Source organism: Pteropus vampyrus, unplaced genomic scaffold, assembly GCF_000151845.1.
Source record: "Pteropus vampyrus isolate Shadow unplaced genomic scaffold, Pvam_2.0 Scaffold324, whole genome shotgun sequence".
In the NCBI taxonomy this organism is placed as follows: Eukaryota; Metazoa; Chordata; class Mammalia; order Chiroptera; family Pteropodidae; genus Pteropus; species Pteropus vampyrus.
In genome coordinates, this window is record NW_011889105.1 from 187558 (window position 1) to 205824 (window position 18267).

The window sequence follows — 18267 nt, forward strand, 5'->3', positions numbered from 1 at the left end:
CCTTTGAAAGTCAACAGAATGCCCAGTATTGTATTGGAATATCGGAATTAAGTATGGTATACACATACAATGGAATATTAGCCTTAAAAAGGAATGAAATTCTGACACATACTATATCACAGATGAACTGAAGGTATTATGTCAAGTGGAATAAGCCCATCACAGAAACAGAAATGCTGTACGATTGTATTTATAAGAGGTATCCAGAGTAATCAAATTCATAGAAAGAAAAAGTACACTACAGGTCACCAGGGGCTGTGGGGAGGGAGGATGAGAAGTTATTTCGTACTGAGTACAGAGTTTCTGTTTAAGTGCTGGAAGTGGCTAATGGTGATGGCTGTGCAACATTGTGAATATGTGAATACTGAATTTTCCCTGACTCCAGCAGTGACACGGTTTTAACCTTGAGGGCTATTATTTTTTTAAACCTCTTCGTTACTATTAAAAAAAGATGTTGCTGGCTTACAACTTCACTAGACACCTTCAGAGTTGGTGAGTGCAGTTAGACAAACGGTGTTACTTAGAAGAACGTTTTTTAAAATTAAGAGAAGACAGACATTAAATATATTAGAACATAGGGAGGTGTGAGCCCAGGTTGTCTGAAACCCCCCCTCCAAAAAAAAGACCTTTTGAATTTAGTGCCATGAAAATTTGAAGAACAATGATCATCTGTTCACCTCCCTCTCAAAGACCAGTGTGTTTCCTATTGCCTATGTGGCTTTATCCCATGCTATCCCATTTCCTTAAAGTATAAGTAATGGCTAAACTAACTTTGGAATGAGAAAAACCAGTCCCCTAAGGCAGTAGAGTTCATCTGCTGAGGGTTACCTTGATAGACTGGAACAGAAATATATCTATTTATGCACACACACACACACACACACACACAAACAGATAACTGTTTTTTGTTTGTTCGTTTTATAGAATCTTCATCCTCATGACCACTGCAGGCCAAAAATGAGTAGAAAAGAACTCATTGTTCACTTCAAAATTTCAAACTGAAGAGCAATAAACTTTTTCTTTCTTTTTTATAAAATTTTTATACGATACTAGGTAGTTTATAGTACAGAATAGAACTCCATAGTTTTATGGAACAAAATTTTACATATGAAAGGTACTTTAAAGTTCATTTTGTCCACTCAATTTTAAAGATGGGGACACTAGGTCCCCAGAGGTTACAGGGTTGGCAAGTGCACAAGTCAAGAGCAATTCTTTAGCAAAGGCATCTTAACAGTGACCCTGGTTCTGTCCCATGGGCTCATCGCATAGCCCATAGATCCTAGGTTTTCTGAACAATCCAATTTTAAATATTCTAGCCTCCTAAATGCTTCCTAGGTCCCAGAAATTCTAATGCCATAATACTAGATTCCTTCTTGTTTTTAGAGAAAGTTCTAAAATTCTGGGCCATATCATGTGTCTAGATCTTTGGCTTGCTAAGTCAGTGGAAATAGTCTCATTTCACGTGGCAAAATATAAGGCTAGCCATTTCCAAGAAAGAGAAGTACTCTTTTTGCCTGACTTCCTTCAACATGTTAAAATCTGGCTCATGGTCCCTTTCTTGAAGCACAAGGATGACTCCTTCCTTGAAACTTAACATTATGAAGCCTCTGAGAAAACCAGAAGTGTGAAGTCACAGAAGTGAGTACAGCTGACCCTTGAACAACACAGGGGTTAGGTGCCAACCTCCACGCAGTCGAAAATCCATGTATAACTTTTGACTCCCTCCAAACTTAGCTACTAATAGCCCACTGTTTGACTGGAAGACTTACCAATAATAACATACAGTGGATTAACACATATTTTGTATGTCATATGTATTATATACTGTATTCTTATAATAAAGCTTAGAAAAATGTCATTAAAATCATAAGAGAAAATACATTAACAGTACTGTATGTATTTATAGAAAAAAATCCCTATATACGTAGACCCGTGCAGTTCAAACCCATCTTGTTTAGGGGTCAACTGTATAAAGTCCTAACTATGCCACATTCTAATGTGTGGTTTCAGCAAGCTACCTAACTTCTTTGAGCCTTAGTTTCCTCGTCTGAAAAGTGGAGTTAGGAATATCCTCCTCATTTGGTTGGTGGTGATTTAAAAACCTATAAAGCCCCTAGCAGAGTGATCGGTACCCAGTGAGCGCATGTTATCACCACCAACTCTCATTTCAGCACTTAATTCCACATAACCATCTCTGTGAACACACCCATGCATGTGCTTACTGAGCGCCTGGTAATGGGGATCTAGTCTTAGGCTTCTTACCCACTCCCTCTGCTCACGATGCTCCCTGGGCCCAACACAGGCTTACTCAATGGATTAGAACTCAAAAAAATATATATCCAAATATTTCAAAATCCACTCCCTTTCTCCCATAAAAAAGTAGGGCAGTATCTTGGATGCTTTTTGTTAAATGTGCCTTCTAGCTCCTAGACTTTTCCAGGTAAGGAAAACTAAAGTACAGTACTTAAATGTTTTAAATTATAGTGTGTCACAGAGTGTACTATGAATACAAAGCACTGTGTGCTGGGTTTTACAGGATTTCTATAAAGAAACCCCAAACAAACAGCCTCATACTTGGTGGCTCTCATCCTGTCTTCATGACTGACCTTACCTTCTTAATCTGTCTATACCCTGGTCGCCTCACTTGTCACAAGAGCAGTTGGGTTTGGTTAGGAGATTCCCACCTTTTCAGTGAGAAAGTGCTTTGCTGTTCCTCAGCAGAGGAGTGATGGACCGGGAGAGAGGAGGCTGAGCGCTAACTGGGCTGAGCATCAGGAGAGTGGGGGAAGACAGGCAAGTCCTGCTGCAAGACAAAATACTAATCAGACTATATATCCACAAGTCTGTGCAGGGGTTCAGAACAGGCCTCCTTAAGATGTGCCACTTTGGCATGTGAATTATTTTGAGCTGAAGGCAATCGAGACCCCACGGGCTCGCAAGAAACATTTACCTCTCCCTTAAAGAATTTATATTAGAGGCCTTGCTCATAATAAGAGTTATCATCAAAGATAATTTTTTATGATATCTATAGCACAGGGCAAACTTCTAGTTACTGAACATCTGCTCTTCCTGCAAATGACCTTCCTCCTCTTTAAAGCTCCAGGGGTGCCTTACCTCACCTTTAACTCAGAACACAATATATTATCTTTTTCCTTTTATCTCTGAACCTCTTGTATATGTGGGGTCTCTAACTGTCTCATGTGTGTGGGTTTCCTTTATGTACATATGTAATTAAATGTGGCCATTTTCTCTTGTTAATCTTTCTCATGTCTATTTGATTAGACCAACCTAAAGAGCCTAGAAGGTAGAGGACAGTTTCTTCCTCCCCCACATCTGAGAATGTAAGTTTTTCTTTCACTGACTTTTTTAAAATTGATAGGTATTTGATGCACTGATACAAAGTATTCATTACTATGGTGGTGTTTCTTTTTTTTAATTTCCTTTAAAACCCAATATTAAATTGATGGTGCTTTTATATTTGAAGTATTCTCAGAATTAAGGAAATTGTTAATAGAAGTTAGCAAGCACTTTGCCAAGCATTTTACATATATTTTCTCTTTAATTCACACAACAACCGTTTAAGTAGCTACTTTTATTCTCTTAGTAGTAAGGAAACTGGGGCTCTAGCTGCTTTGAAAATAGTCATTTGCTCCAGTTTACCAGCAGGAAAGAGGTGGTAAACTGCTCAACCTAAGGCTGCAGTCAGCTCAACCCAAGGCTGACTCCCCAGGGGGCAGAGGGAACAGAACGGTCTCACTTTCTGGCCAAAAACAACACTGAATCCAGTTATTAACACATTTGAATTATACCTCGCCCTACCTCCTAACCTTTCAAGGAGGCTTAGAACCTTCCAAATCTTCCTGAGGGTATAAATATGACAAACTCTCCTCCTGATGGCTTCAGCCCTAAGACAGATCACAGAAGCCTCTTCCATCCTCAGAGACTCATTTGTGATCTGAGGTATGAATGCTTCTCAGGTCCCAGAAATTCTAATTCCATAATACTAGATTTAGGAAGCTTCATTTGAATGGTAAATGTTATCATTTTCATTTTATCTAAATTACTTTTAGGTATATTTGCTGAATTTGAAATGATGACCAAAGCCAAGAATGAAGGAATTCTCTATGTCATGACACAAAAAAAGGTTTTTGAGATGAAACGGAATTCGGAGATGAGCTGCACTTCACTTTGTACAGAATAAACCAAAACAAGCCTCCAAATAAACTGTAAATGTGCACTGAAAAAGGTGGAGAAGCACACATCCAAAATGATTTAGTGATCATCCTTCTATTGGGGGGGCAGGTATTTATTCAAACACTTTCATAATATTTAAATTTTAATTATCACTTCAGGAATTCTTTTTCATTGCAAATTGAGAAAAAAATGGCCCGAATCCTCCAATATAAGCTCCAGTTAAATATGTTTGCAAAGCATTAAAGATAATTTCCAAACAAACAAAAAACCATTTACAGTCCCAGTCCAGGTACACATATCATTTTCGTGTTCCCTTCTGATGCCTGTCCAGGGATACGACTGCCTTAAAGTTGTGCTCAGATAAAACAGCAGCTGGGATTCAGACTTCTAATCTGCTTCTACCATTTGATGACTCTCAAAGAGTCTTCACTGGGCGGGGGACACAATTAGTTTGTGCCTTGCGATTGGATACTAAGGGTATTTCCAAATTATATTATTATAAACATGAGCTATGAACACTTTGAAATATACTCACAGCTTTGTTTTCTCTTGGCTTTTTAAAGCATGTCACTGGAATTCCCAGGAGTCAAGAGTCTTGGATCAAAACATATAAATTTCTAGGCTCTTGATTGCCTTACAAATGGACTATTCTTACTCATATTGCTACTGGTAATCTTTGAATATCATTTTCTCTACATTTACTAAATAATTATCTTAATTATATACTACATCTTCATATATCGTGTAATTATTTTTGTTAATATTACAATAGTAAAATGGGACACCACTAAGGTTTCGTTCTGTATTTTTTTTTGATTAGTAGTGGCTCAATTTTTTCTCTTGAGTATGTTAAATGTAAGAGGAAGAAGGATTTGGTAACAGTGATTTCAGCTCTGGTGCCAGATTGCCCAGCTCAAAAACTAGGCACCGTCATCTACCAGCCCAGACTTCAGTAAGCCCTTAACCTCTCGCCAACCTTCAGCTTCTTCACGGGTCAATTAATTAATTAATAATTTTAAGCAATTTAATTGGGATTGAGAACTATACATAGTTTTTATGAATAAGTGAGCTAACCTGCAACATGCTTACACTGTATTTGAAACATAAGGAGCCCTAATGAACATTAGCAATTTATTCATTATTACTGTTTATATTTTTTCTTGCCTGGACTTTGTTCATATCTTTAATTCATGTCTAAATGTAACTTTTTCAGACCCCCAAAATGAGAAACCGTATTTCAAGTTTACTAACAAATATCTGTATACACTCAATTTAATTCTACACCAAGCATCTATTATACAAAACAGAATCCTAGGTCCTGGGGGGAAAACACAATCATAAATTATGCATCTCCCTGATACCAAGGAATTCACACAATGGTTATTTGCTGAGCCTTCTGGGGGAAATTACAGGCTTCGTCAATATAGTTTAAAACTATTTTTAGAACAATGCATCCATTGTAGAGCTGAAAGGAATTTTGGAGAGCATCTAGTCCTGCTATAAACACCAACTATAAGGGCAGTTACCAGGTCGTGGGGGTAGAGTGGATTCTGTGATCCAATATTGAGAAACATGATCTTTATAAATAAAGACAAGATTCCGTACTCATTGGGCCTCTTACTTTTTAGCCTTTAAGACTGCAATGCTCGCTATGAATATTTAAAGACAGGGACATGGTATTCAGTATTTCTCAAACTTATCTGATAAAGAAACTATTTTAAGGAAAGGAACATATTACTAGACCATAAGGAAAAACTCCATGCATTCCTAGGTCTCACTCTCCTCTTTAACTCACAAAGGATCTGGGTCCAGGGGGTACAAGTGACTTCTAAGGGTCAACAATGAGTGTAAGGCTGAGGCTAACCAGAGCCTGAAACTTCACCCTGTCAGAAAATGTCCTTTCACACTCTACTGCATTGCCTCAACTCAATTCTTTTTTTGTTTGTTTTTTGTTTTTTGGGGGGTTGGAGGGCAGTAGAGGGAGAGGGCTTCCCAAAGAACCCCCCATGAGAAATCTGACATTCCTTTGTGGTCAGTATCCATCAAACATTGCTTCCACCTTTTTTCATATCCTCTTTCAATCTAGATCAAATTTCATAACCAAAAAAAAAAAAAAAAGGAAGAAAAAATATCTTTATGAGTCAAACATGAAACCTAGTATATGTTTTTTAAATTTATATTTGGCACAGACAACAATCCTCAAAATGGTCAGAGATGTCTGTGGATACCAAACAATGTGTTTACCTTAAGGGCATGCATTTCAATCTGTACATGTATTTTTTTTTTTAATCCTGTATTTTTATAGTCATGTCTCCTATTTCCAGGAAACTCAAAAGTTCTGCTAAAAGGCAATCAGCACAACATTGTTAGATAATCTACAACGTACCTTTAAAACACTTCAGCATAGCCAGTAAGATGTGTGTCAGGTTTTATCTATACTCTGGTGTCTGTGGAGGTTAAGAGCCCCAAACAGGAACAGAATCCTGGGACTCATACTCCAGTTGCAGCTACTACTTACTGTACATGTGCTGCAGGCATTTTCATTGCAAACCAGAGGTTCTGTTAATTAGGAATGTTAGAACTGGATCTTCCTAGGTGAGTTTAATGATTTTGATTAGCATAACAAATGCGAGAAGAGTGAAGAAAGATGAGATCGAGATGCTCAGTTTCTAGATGGATTAGCAATATTCTAGAGGCAGGCCCCGCATTTATATCAAAAAGACAAACAAGCCTGGCAAATCCAATAGCCTGTGATGGCTCCCTAGGCACAGTCATGAATCCTGACTCCAGCTTAGTGATCAGCTAACCCCTGCTGATGCCTGTGCCTCACGTGAACCTTTTGTGGCAGACACAGTGAGAGCCGCCAGGCAGAGCTGACCTGATACTTGCTTGCCTGGAGAACTGTAGCCCTCACCAATCTGCTTACGGAAAATTTGGCTGGTTCATGAACACCACCAGCAAGATGGCTATAGAGACTGAGAAAGCACATGCCTGTGTTTAAGTGACTTAAAGCATTTATTTACCTGTCTGAGAGCAAAGGACTAACCACATGATTTCTGGAACTTCCTTGTTTTTAAGTGGATTCTTTAAAGGAAGTTTAATATACACATTTGAAAAGAAAACACCCACTCACTCCACACACACACACACACACACACACACACACACACACACACACGCGCGCGATATTCATTACTTTTCAGAGTTTGAACACTTATTGTTTACTCTATAGTAGCAATGTTCTTTTCCTCTGAATGAACTACAAAAGCCTATCATGAGGAAGAGGCAGTTTTAAATTAAAGTTTACGAGGAAAGCGAGTTCTCAAATTTTCATTTATATATATAATGTGTTTATTGAGGGTACTTTGACTCAGTTTTTAATAAGCTTGCAAAATTTCTGGTACAAATACTAAGAGTAGAAACTTTGAGTAAGTGCCCTCAATATATGTATATTTCTTTAAAATTTATAGATAGTACTGTACTAAAAAATTACGTACATTACAAAACAAAAAGATGCGGGAAAGAGGAAATAAAACCTATTAGTTTAATCACTTTAGGTACAAAACATCTTGCCCATTACAAATTGTTAGTATTTGTAATAAAAGCAATATATTAAATGTTTCATTATTTTTAAAAACTCTTAGTTACTTTGAACTACAGCACTTTGAAGATCTGCTTCCAAGTTCAGTATATTCTAACATTTTGTTCTAATAGCTGGCTGGGGTGACAAGGATACACTGGAGAAACTTTAGAGCACTCTTAGCTCTACTACCTAAATCTCGATATTTAGTTTTCAATCTATCTACAAATTATACAAAGTTTTTCGGTAAAATTCAGATAGTAAGTTTCAATCACCTGTCCTTGCAGCAGGTGTCATATTTGTATAAATTTAACAAGTGAATTAAAAACTTGTTGATACTCCTCACTTAAAAGATTTTAATAGAAAATTCTGTTCTCAGGTTGTTAAAGGTTGTTTTTTATTTGTTTTGTTTTGATAAATGATAACTGTATCACATTTCTTGGCAACAAGTTCACACTACAATGAAAACATTTCCAAATAGCTATTTCCAAAACGCCTCTCTGTAGCGTAAATTATTTTTTAAAGTCACTCTTCCTCTCATTGTGAGATCTTGGAGTGTCCTTTCTCTCCAAAGCATCTGCGACTACTGATAGGCACAGTAAAAAACAGAAAATGGCAGCAAATTTGGAAACTCTGTCTGTTTATTAAAGGAAGATGCACATACCTGTAAACTCAACTACTCTTGAGCGCTGCCCACAAGAGAATCAGGGATGCTCTGGGCAGTGCAAAAGATGGCCAGGCTCCCTCCCCGGAGCATTACAAAGGACTGGACAGCTCCTCCATCTGAAGCAGCAGTTCTTTCTCATGTCTTGGCATATATCAAAAAAAGGCAACTGTTGAACTTCAGCCTGCCTGGCTGAGGGGAGAGGTCTGAGAAACAATCAATATCTCACTATCTCTGTAACTTATTCAGGACTAAGTCTTCAGTATGCCAGTTGAGAGATGCTCTGATTTAAAGCCTTTGTGTTTATACAATTAATTCAGTGATACCCTGTCCCTTTTAAATTGCAATACTTCACAATATGCTTAATAGCCAAGCGAGCAGGGCCCCACCTGGGCAAGGAATTCCCACCTCCTTCTCTACCTTAGGAAATCACACTCACATTACAGGACACAGGATTGAGGAGGCAACCTTGGCAACAGCCTTTATTAATTTCTTTCTTCAATGCTTATAAAATTATAAATAGGTCTTATACTTTCCTTCGATATTCCAAAGGATTGTCATTCACACCCTGCTTTAGACGTCAATATATTTGGATCACAATGATCTGGGTCTCATTTTCAAACATGATTGACAAACACAGTAAACTCCAGGTAACAGGTTAGAGCGCCATAGGGCAGAATGGCTTTAACTAGTCTCAGGGCCACGCCCTCAGGTGAGTGGCTCTTAACCTTGACTGTACATTGAAACTACCAAGGAGATTTCAAAGAATACCAATATCTGAGCACCTACCAGAGAGGCGATAGAATTGGTCTGGAGCTTGACCTGAATGGCAGAAATTTAAAAAACTGCCCAGGTGTTCCTAATGTATAGCCAACACTGAGAACCTGGACATGTACCTGCATGGTGAGGAGGGGATTTGAAAATGCCCTTCTCCTCCAGGAGCCTCATCCCCTGGGGATTTTGATGTCCATCAGAGGAGTAAGGTTTCAAGTGAGCATTACTGTCTTTAGTCTTCAAGTGCAAGATCAAAGGTGGAAAGTAGTTTGTAGAAAAGGTAGTGAGAGGCTATTTCTAGTGTACAGAGCTGAGCTGTTTTTACAACACTTCTGATACTAAATATGGACGGTTTTTTTTTCCTCCTAAAACCCACCAAGTCTGACAGCAACGAGGTGTTCAACCATTAAATTCAATTCCGTCAGTAACTACCCAGAGTTTTAGTGCAGAACTCACAGATTAAGGGATCAGTCACATAAGAATATCCCCCCCAAATGCCAGCTACAAATGGGGTGGGTGCCCAAGCCAACTAAAAATTTGGGAGTTCCCATGACTCCTTTTCAGGTTTGAAAATGTGCTAGCACAGCTATGACTTCAGAAAACACTTTACCTACTACTACCCTTTATTAGTAAGGATACAATTTAGGAACAGTCAAATGGAAGAGCTACATAAGGCAAAGTATGGAGTGGTGTGCCAGGAGATTCCATGCCCTCTCCTGGCACACCACTCTCTCAGCCCCCTTAAAGTGTTCAGAAGCCCAGAAGCTCTCAAAATACCATTGCTCAAGAGTTTTTATAACCCAATCTCTATATATCTACCCCCTTCCCAGAGGTTGGTGGGTAGGGCTGAAAGTTCCAACCCTCTAACCTGGTGACCAACCCCATCCTGAGGCTACCTAAGGGCCCTCATACCTAAGTCGCCTCATTAGTACAAACTAGATATAGAAAGGGGCTCCTATATAATACCAAGAGATGTTCCTATCACCCTTGTCACTCAGGAAATTCCAAAGATTTTAGAAGCTCTGTGTCAGGAACCAGGGACAAAGACCAAATATTTATTTCTTGGGATATCACGAGGGCCAAGCCTAGTGGAAATCGACGTCATTAATAATACTTTCCAATGTGCCCGGCACAATGTTGACACTAAACAATGCTCGATAAATATTGGTTGATGAAATATCTGATGTCACATGCAGATATCAAACTCGGCAGATGATTTTGCCCCCTCTTTCAGAGAAAAGAGAAGTCCTCAAAATTCCGGCCCCCAAATTTAAGACATCTTTACCCATTCTTTCCCTCCCTCCTTCCATCAAACACTAATGCCCTACTTGTGTTCTAGAATCCTCTTTCACCTTTTCTGAAACCTGGCCTTCCCAAAACTTTAGCCTCACCCTCTCTACCAGAAACTTCCCAGCAGTACTAGAACAAGTTCAAATCTCTTCAATCTCATGTGGAGGGGAAAAAAGAAAGAAAAATAATAAAGAAAACCAGACCCCACATTTCCTCCCTATCCTACGTGTATATTTGGCTTCTCAGTAGTTTTAACCAGTGTCTCCTCTTCCAAACACAATGCTCTTACTCTCTGGGGCCAGCCCCTTTCTTTTCTTATCTGACACCCCTATTTGGATAATCTTTTTATATGCAATGATTATTTTTATGCAATAGCTCCCAAACATGTATGTCCACCCCAGATCTCTTTCATGAGTTCCAGTTGCCTACTCCTTGATTCCGCTTGGACGTCTCACAAGCAAACATGTCCAAATGGAATTCTCTCCCTCTCCTACCTCATGCCAACTTGCTCCTCCTCCAGTGTTCTCTAACACTATAAATGGTTTCACCATTCTATCCCACTCAGTTATTATGGCCAGAAACTTCTGAATCATCCTTGATATCTCCATCAACTATAGCCAAATAACCACTACCTTATTACAGATTTTAACTACAAACTCAATCAATCTCGCTCTAGCACTGACAGATTCAGCATCACTCTACCGTCCCTGGGTGACTGCAAAAGTCTGGCACTAGAAAATGCTCGATAAATATTGGAAGTCAGATATTTCATCCCTTTGTTCTATTTGCCCACATCCCATGATCCCCCTCCCCATGGTGGCCGCATATGATTGCACAGGCTATGTCTGTGCAGTGACTGGCTTGGCCTAGTTGGGACAGAGCAGTACATCTTTTCTAACTGGTCCACCCAGAAGGGAAGCCTTTTTCTAGTTTGCACAAAGGCACCATGTATGCCATTAGGACCCACCTCTCCAAACCATTCACCACACAGCAACGATGATCATTAAAAAAATCCAAACCTAATCATTTCATCTCCCATTTTAAACCCTTTAATGGGTTCCCACTACCTTTCCATTAAAGTCCAAAATCCTGAAAATGACCCAAAAGGCTTCATCCCAAGCCATATTCCTGCCTTGGTCTCAACCCTTTCAGCCTGTAATTTCAACCCCTAATTCACCTATTTCCTACTCATTTTTCAGGCCTCGTTTTAAATTTCTTTTTAGGGAGATCTACCCTGAGTAATCCCTTACCCTAAACTAGGTTAGGTCTCCGGGTTAAATGCTTTCTGGACATTTTATGCTTTCCTAAAGTACTACTTATAATGTGATAGCATGTATGACTATGCATTTGTCTGTCCTCGCCTCCTCTAGCAAGTAGACTAGAAGGCTCATAAAGACGAGAGACCTTCCATCCTGTTCCCAGCTGTAGCCCCAGAGCTGACCATGTGTGGCATCTAGCTGGTACTCAGTAAATAGCTATTTGATGAATGTGTAAATAAATAGGTCACTTAAATATCCATGACCCTCACAATTTGGTTACCTCTTTAACAAAAGAGAAATCAATCATTGGAGGAATTTCTCGTAAACTTAGTGCATTGATTACCAAATACATGTAGGATTCCTGACTGGAAATATTAGTATAATTAATGAATCAGAAACTTCAGGTGTTTTGTGGCAGTGGTAACATTTTCTTCTTTGAACTTGCATTTGTGATCACAATCCTTTTGTGAGCTATGGAAAGAGATTTACCAGGGCCAGTTTCATGGGTGTATAACCTGTGCAGTCACACAGGACCCTGAACTCTGCTTAATGCTCACCTGTCTGTCACCATCTTGAAATTCTTAGTAAGTTGTAAACAAAGGGCCCCACAAATTATGTAACCCATCCTGAATCTCACGAATTGGTTGAATTTCTGGAAGAGACGCAATGGATAGCCAATCTCTAGCTAAGGATGCATCTTTTATAACTAGGGCTTTGTTTTCAGCCTCCCGAGCTGAAGGTCTAAAAAAGAGAGTTATAGTTTCAGGACGTAGTTTCTCCTGATGTGTTATCATACATTATATAGGGCTCTCTTTCATAAAATTGGGATTTTTCAGACCACAGAAATACATGATTGTCTTCGTTCTTGCTGTTAGATAAAAAGCTTTTTAATTTTCCCTAGAAATAAATTCTAGTATGAACATGATTTACACTGAGTCTCATTATTAAAATTTTTGCTTTAAATATTTTGTTTGGGGTTCTAATATTAGGGATTGCATCAATTTTCCCAAATCAACAAACAGTCCATTGATACTCCATCACTTTAAAAAAATGGGAAGACATTGAGTATACTGAAAGGAGGAAAATGAAAACTACTGTAGAATTATTTTCTAGCTTCCAACATTTTAAACTTTAGAAATTTAATAACTACATCAAAAATTTTTTGGAGATAAAACCTGGCAGGATACATGTAGCTGTTCATGAAGAACACTGGTTCTGATTTAGTCATCTTTATTATAATTTTTTTTTAAATGTCAGATGTTTGGTTAAAGTTTACAAATAGCTTCTCTAGTCATTAGAAATTTAAAGTTAATTGTTTTTACTTTATAGTTTAATTCATAAATGTCTAAAGCATTTTAAATATTGGCTCATTTCTTTCTCAACTGGGTGACTGTGTCTCTCAGGGGACATTTGGCAATGTTTTAGTTGTTATGACTAGAAGGAGGAGACTATTGGCATCTAGTAGGTAGAGGCCAGGAATGCTGCTACACATATTACTTTGCACAGGACAATCCCTAAAACAAAAGTTTATCTGGCCAAATGTGTCAAAAGTGCCATCGTCTAAACATACATGGCATTTGCCACAAATGTGCAGCAATGAAAAATGAAAACCCTAAGCCATGCCTGCCTTCTCAAAGCCAATACTGGATTTATACGGACAATCATTTGGGAACTCCCTTTTTAAGGCAGGAGCTAGGCATCTGACATCCTGAGCTAGAACCATGAATATAGTTTTCATCAGAATGAATATTAAAAATAGTAACACAATTCCTTGGTTGGCCCATAAAGGACTACTTTACTCAATGCAGCGGAAATAACGTATATTTCATAGAAAACAGAAATTGAGACTCAGAAGAAATCATTTTCAACAGTATTAATTTGTTTCCTACCGCCTCATTTCATGAAAAAGGTACTGTATCTACATCATAGGTCAGAATTTTTCATTCACCCGAGAATGTAATCACCAGGTATAGACAGCAGTTTCTAAGACAGATTTGAAAAGAAGTGATGCATGAACCAATATGATTCCTATGTTTTAAAAAAGAAAAAAAAATGAGATATTTTATTAAATCAGGTTTCACAGTCTTAAAAACATTAAAAATGTTCAGCCATTTTTGTGGGGGAAGAAAAGGAGCTCTGGGCAAACTGGGCCAGAATTCCTGCATGGTTGTGGGGAAGGAACGGCTGATTCTGACCCAGATTTTAGCACGTTCTCTGCAGGACACCTGAGACCAACTAAGGCCCACTAAGCCCTCCAATGCATTATGCTTAGCCCTTGTAGATAGTTGATTTTGTAGAGCTGATAGTTCTCAGCAAAAATATTTTTCTTAATGTTTAACAATTAAATTACAAATGGAAAAGAAGTGACTTGTGACTCAAAGTAGTCCTATAACTAATCAAGAATGAACTATAATTAGTGAAGGATAGAACTCGGTATACATTCCGGGCCAAGGCTAAGGAGGGCTTTCTCAGGAACAGGATGAAGGAAGGACAGAGGAGCTGACAGGTAAGCTTTAAATCCTTACCATAAAATATTAAAAATATTAACTTGTTTCATCTACCAATAAAACTCTGTAAAAGTCAACTTACAGTGTGTTACATTGTTTTGCTTTGTTTTACATTGCTTTTTAAAATAGAGGCATTAGCCATTTCTTAGACCTCAAAGTTTCCCAAAGCTACCATCCTGAAAGCCTGCACAAAATCCATTAAGCAATAGAAGATATCCACAGAGCTATTTCTTCTTGCCAGAACTGAAATGTTACTAAATCCTCTGGAACTGCCTGGGCTCCTAGTAGGTAAATTACACTGATCTGTAAAAACCATCTACCCCTCCTTCTCCCCTCTATAAAACAAACCTGTCATTCAGAACAGCTCTGAAAGAGGGGCAGAATGCCCAGAGGAGGGGACAAATCTTTGACCAAGTCCCTCACCTACCACTCACCAAATTCAGGCCACAAAAAGCTGTGGCCCGTATTCTCATCTCCAGACTACATCGCTTTCTCTCAATACAGTAATCCCAGTTCGCCCCTTGTCCTACTACTTGTAAAAATGAAGACTCTCTTACCTCTAGAAATAACAAAGAGTGCACCGGATGCCAGGTGACTACGAAACTTACCTCCCCCTCGGCAGCCCATAATGTCGAGCCTGGATTTGCAGGCAACTTTGTCCACCGAGAAAGATGAGAAGTGTGTGGCAGGCAAGGGTGCCTGTGTTTTGCTCTTCATCTGAGAGAAAACGCTGTGAGCTAATAACCAAAAATTGTAAGGCTCTGAATCAGAATTTTGGTGCTTTGGGTGCTAACAAAACAAAATAAACGATCACCCGTTTTCATAACAGACCCAGCAGCGCGAGTTTCCTAGCCTTGAGCGTGGAGGAGGGAGCAGGAAGACAGAGAGAAGCCTAAGGGCTTTGGAGCCCCCTAACTAGCGTCTCTTTTCCATTGGTTCCAGTCGCCCAGAGTCATTTATCGTCCTGGTGTCGGCTTCCTTATCAGTAAAATGGGAGAAGTGTCTCTTCGCAGGGCTACGGTTAGGATTAAATGAAGTTAAAGCCGCTGGCACCCAGGATACGATAGTGAGTAGCCTTCCGCGGCTAGCCTATCCACGTCTGCAGCCAACTCTTCCGACTTCTAAGCTCCTACTCCCTCTGCGGACCAGCGAGAAAGAGGCCAGAAAAAGTGGTTTCCAGGTGACACTGGACACCAGAGTCCTGGCCCCAGGCACCACTGATCCGACGGAAGAGCAGGGTTGAGGGAGGGTGCCCCGCGCCATCCTCGGCCCCTGGCGCACATGCTTACTGTGGATTCCCACCGCGCGTTCTCTTCCTGCCGGGGCTGGGCATTCTCTGCCCAGACCGAGCCCACACCGCTCGCAGCAGCTGCGCCCTGGCGAAGAGCCGGTTTCCTCCTCCCATCCTTCCCATCCCTCCCCCGCCGCCGCCGGGCGGCCGTGCAGGGAAGCTAGTGGGAGTTGGTTACCTGAAGCGAGCGTCTGGCCCCGGGGGCGCAGGAGGGTGCGATAACCTCGCAGCTTCCCAGAGAAATCACGCGGAGCAGACTCTCACCAACCCAGCACTCGCCCGCGCTGCCATGCGTTGGTCACCTCCCGGTTCAGGGCCCCCGTCCGACCGCCCGCGCGCCACGCCCCTGAGGCCGCCCCCTAGGCCTCACCCATTGCTTCGCCGCTACGCCGGCCCCCCGCGCTCGCAAGGCAGGGGACGCGCGGCTCCAGGCCAAGGCGAGCGCGCCCTGTGGGCACTACCACTGTCTGGAAGCCGAGAGGCAGCCGTATACTTCTCTCTGCTGCCTCTGGTTCGCCTTGGTTATTAGTTCTCCGAAGGACATGCGGCTGGGCGCGTGAGTGGGGTCTTTTTCAAAATTTTGTGTCCTCTTCTTCAGAGGCAGGAAACGGGAGAAGTGCTGCCTTTTCTGATTTTAAAAATGAAAATGTTTTATAACGAAAAAAGAAAAAAGTAATGCCAAGATTCTTTATATCATATAAAGTTTGGGGATGACCATGTATTTTTTTTCCTGATGAGACTTGCTTACTAAATTTAGAATTTAAAAGCTCATTACATTCCTGTGTATTTTCACATAAAATCTAATATTAAATGTCTAACAATCCACAACGCAGTGTGGTGACTAAAATATAATATCGACTAAGCGTTTCGTCACCAAAAGGATTTATTCAAGAAAAAGAACCCAGAGCATTCAGACATGGCAAGCTACCTGCACACTCCAGCCAAGATGGAGGAGTATTTATATAATGGGAAAGGAAATTAATGCAAGGGGAAGTTAGAAACTTAGAGCTTTACCGTAAAGAGTTCTTCCTGTAGGGTTCTTGTGATTATGCAAAGCTTGAGAACTTGCAGGAGCCCAAGCTTCTCCCATAGACCTACCCAGCTGATTCTGTTTGCTTAAAGTTCCAGTTCATCTTTATCGGGTGCCAAGTAGTAACCACCTGTCTCCCACCGTTAAAACACATATAGCAAGAGGAATGTTGTGTATGTGTCTTCTTCCTTTGGATTTTTTATCTCCTGAAGAGCAAAACAGATTCTTATTCATCTTCATAACATTCGTTAATTCAAAACACGTGTAAATGAAGGAACTAACTGCATACATAGCTCTCGCCCAACGTAACCTGCTGGGGTGTCGGGTAAAGCTGAGACCTTGCGAGTAGTTGGATTTCCCTGTAACTGGAAGCTTGTATGTTGGATATCATTCTAATAAAAGAAAGTCATTGCTTGGGGAGACATGTGAATGCAGAGGGCTGGGCTGGCCAGGGCTGGGCTGGCCAGGAAGAACCACCGAGTCTCTGAGGCTCACTTTCTTGAGCTTTGGACTTGATGAGGTTAGATGGGGTGGGGGTGGGGGCGTCCTGCTTAGATACGTCCATACAGCACAAGATGACACTGCCCCATAAGAGGAGCTAATAATAATAACGATAATAATAATAATAATAAGTGAAGCTAATGAAATATTCTGGGGGAAAGTAATTCTTGCCTCTTTCCCAAGGAGATTCCTCCTCCAATGACAATCTTGGAAAGTGTTGCTTTAATTTTATTTTGGAAAGTAATCTTGTGTGCAACACGTACGACAAGGGGAAACACATGAATGAACTCCTTTTAAACTGTGGTTTATATTTTTATCTCGGAAACAGAAATGCTAACCCAAAATATCTTCTGCAAATATACCCCAGAGTTGCATTTTGGTCAGAATTTGAAAAGACGTAATTGAAATTTGTTTTTTCCAACTTGTTTATCCAGATGACCTTTTTTACTAAAAGACAAAATATTTTTAAATTCCTTAAATAAAGCCATTGTGAAAGCAAATATACTATGAAAACTCTCATAAATTAAATTCATAAATTTTATTAATTCAATATTTGAAAATAAGCCTGTCACTTCTTTCCACTAGACTACACATGTTTCTTCTATCCTCACTTGACCAGTTTTTTTCTTAATGGGCTTACGTCATGGACATTTTAAGTTTATTTTTAATCATCAATACTTAGTATGCCCATAAGAATATTCTCTTTAATTTCTAAAGGGATGATCAAATTTGCTTGCTTTCCAGTTATCTACTCATATAATTAAACATTTATATCTTAAAACAGGAAAAGAAAAAATGCATATCCTATGACCCAGCAATTCTACTCTTTGGCATATACTCAACAGTTGTATTGTCTACTGCAATAGGCACTACCACATGTGACTATTGAGCCTATGAAATGTGTCTAGACTACGTTTAAGTCTGTGTAGTAAGTGTAAAATACACAGATTTTCAAGAGTTAGTATTAAAAAAGTTTTAAATGTCTCATTTAAATTTATTTTTAAACATTGATTACAGTCGAAATGATAATATTTTGGATATACTGATTTAAATAATATTAAAATTTTTTTAATTAAAAATAAAAAAGTGAAAAGGTGAATTAAATTTGTTATTAGCATAATAGCTGGATCTTTGAATTTATGTTGCTGTTAAAAAAGGAAACATAAGCCAAAATGGA

At 39.6% G+C, this 18267-nt stretch overlaps 1 protein-coding gene across 4 annotated transcripts in view; it reads right to left on the reverse strand.

The window, feature by feature from the left end:
• Positions 1–15891, reverse strand: part of GCNT1 (glucosaminyl (N-acetyl) transferase 1, core 2) — a 34065-nt gene extending 18174 nt beyond the window's left edge. Inside the window, exons 1-3 of one of the 4 annotated variants that reach the window (XM_011377889.2) lie at positions 15738–15891; positions 14877–15005; positions 2612–2803 (exon numbers count right to left, since the gene is read on the reverse strand). The gene's annotated coding sequence lies outside the window, so the exon portion shown is untranslated. Of the gene's footprint in view, positions 1–2611; positions 2804–8438; positions 8459–14876; positions 15006–15737 lie in introns of those variants that run through there. The other 3 variants (XM_011377888.2, XM_011377890.2, XM_023521950.1) reach the window with 3 other exon arrangements.
• Between the last annotated feature and the right edge of the window lie 2376 nt (positions 15892–18267).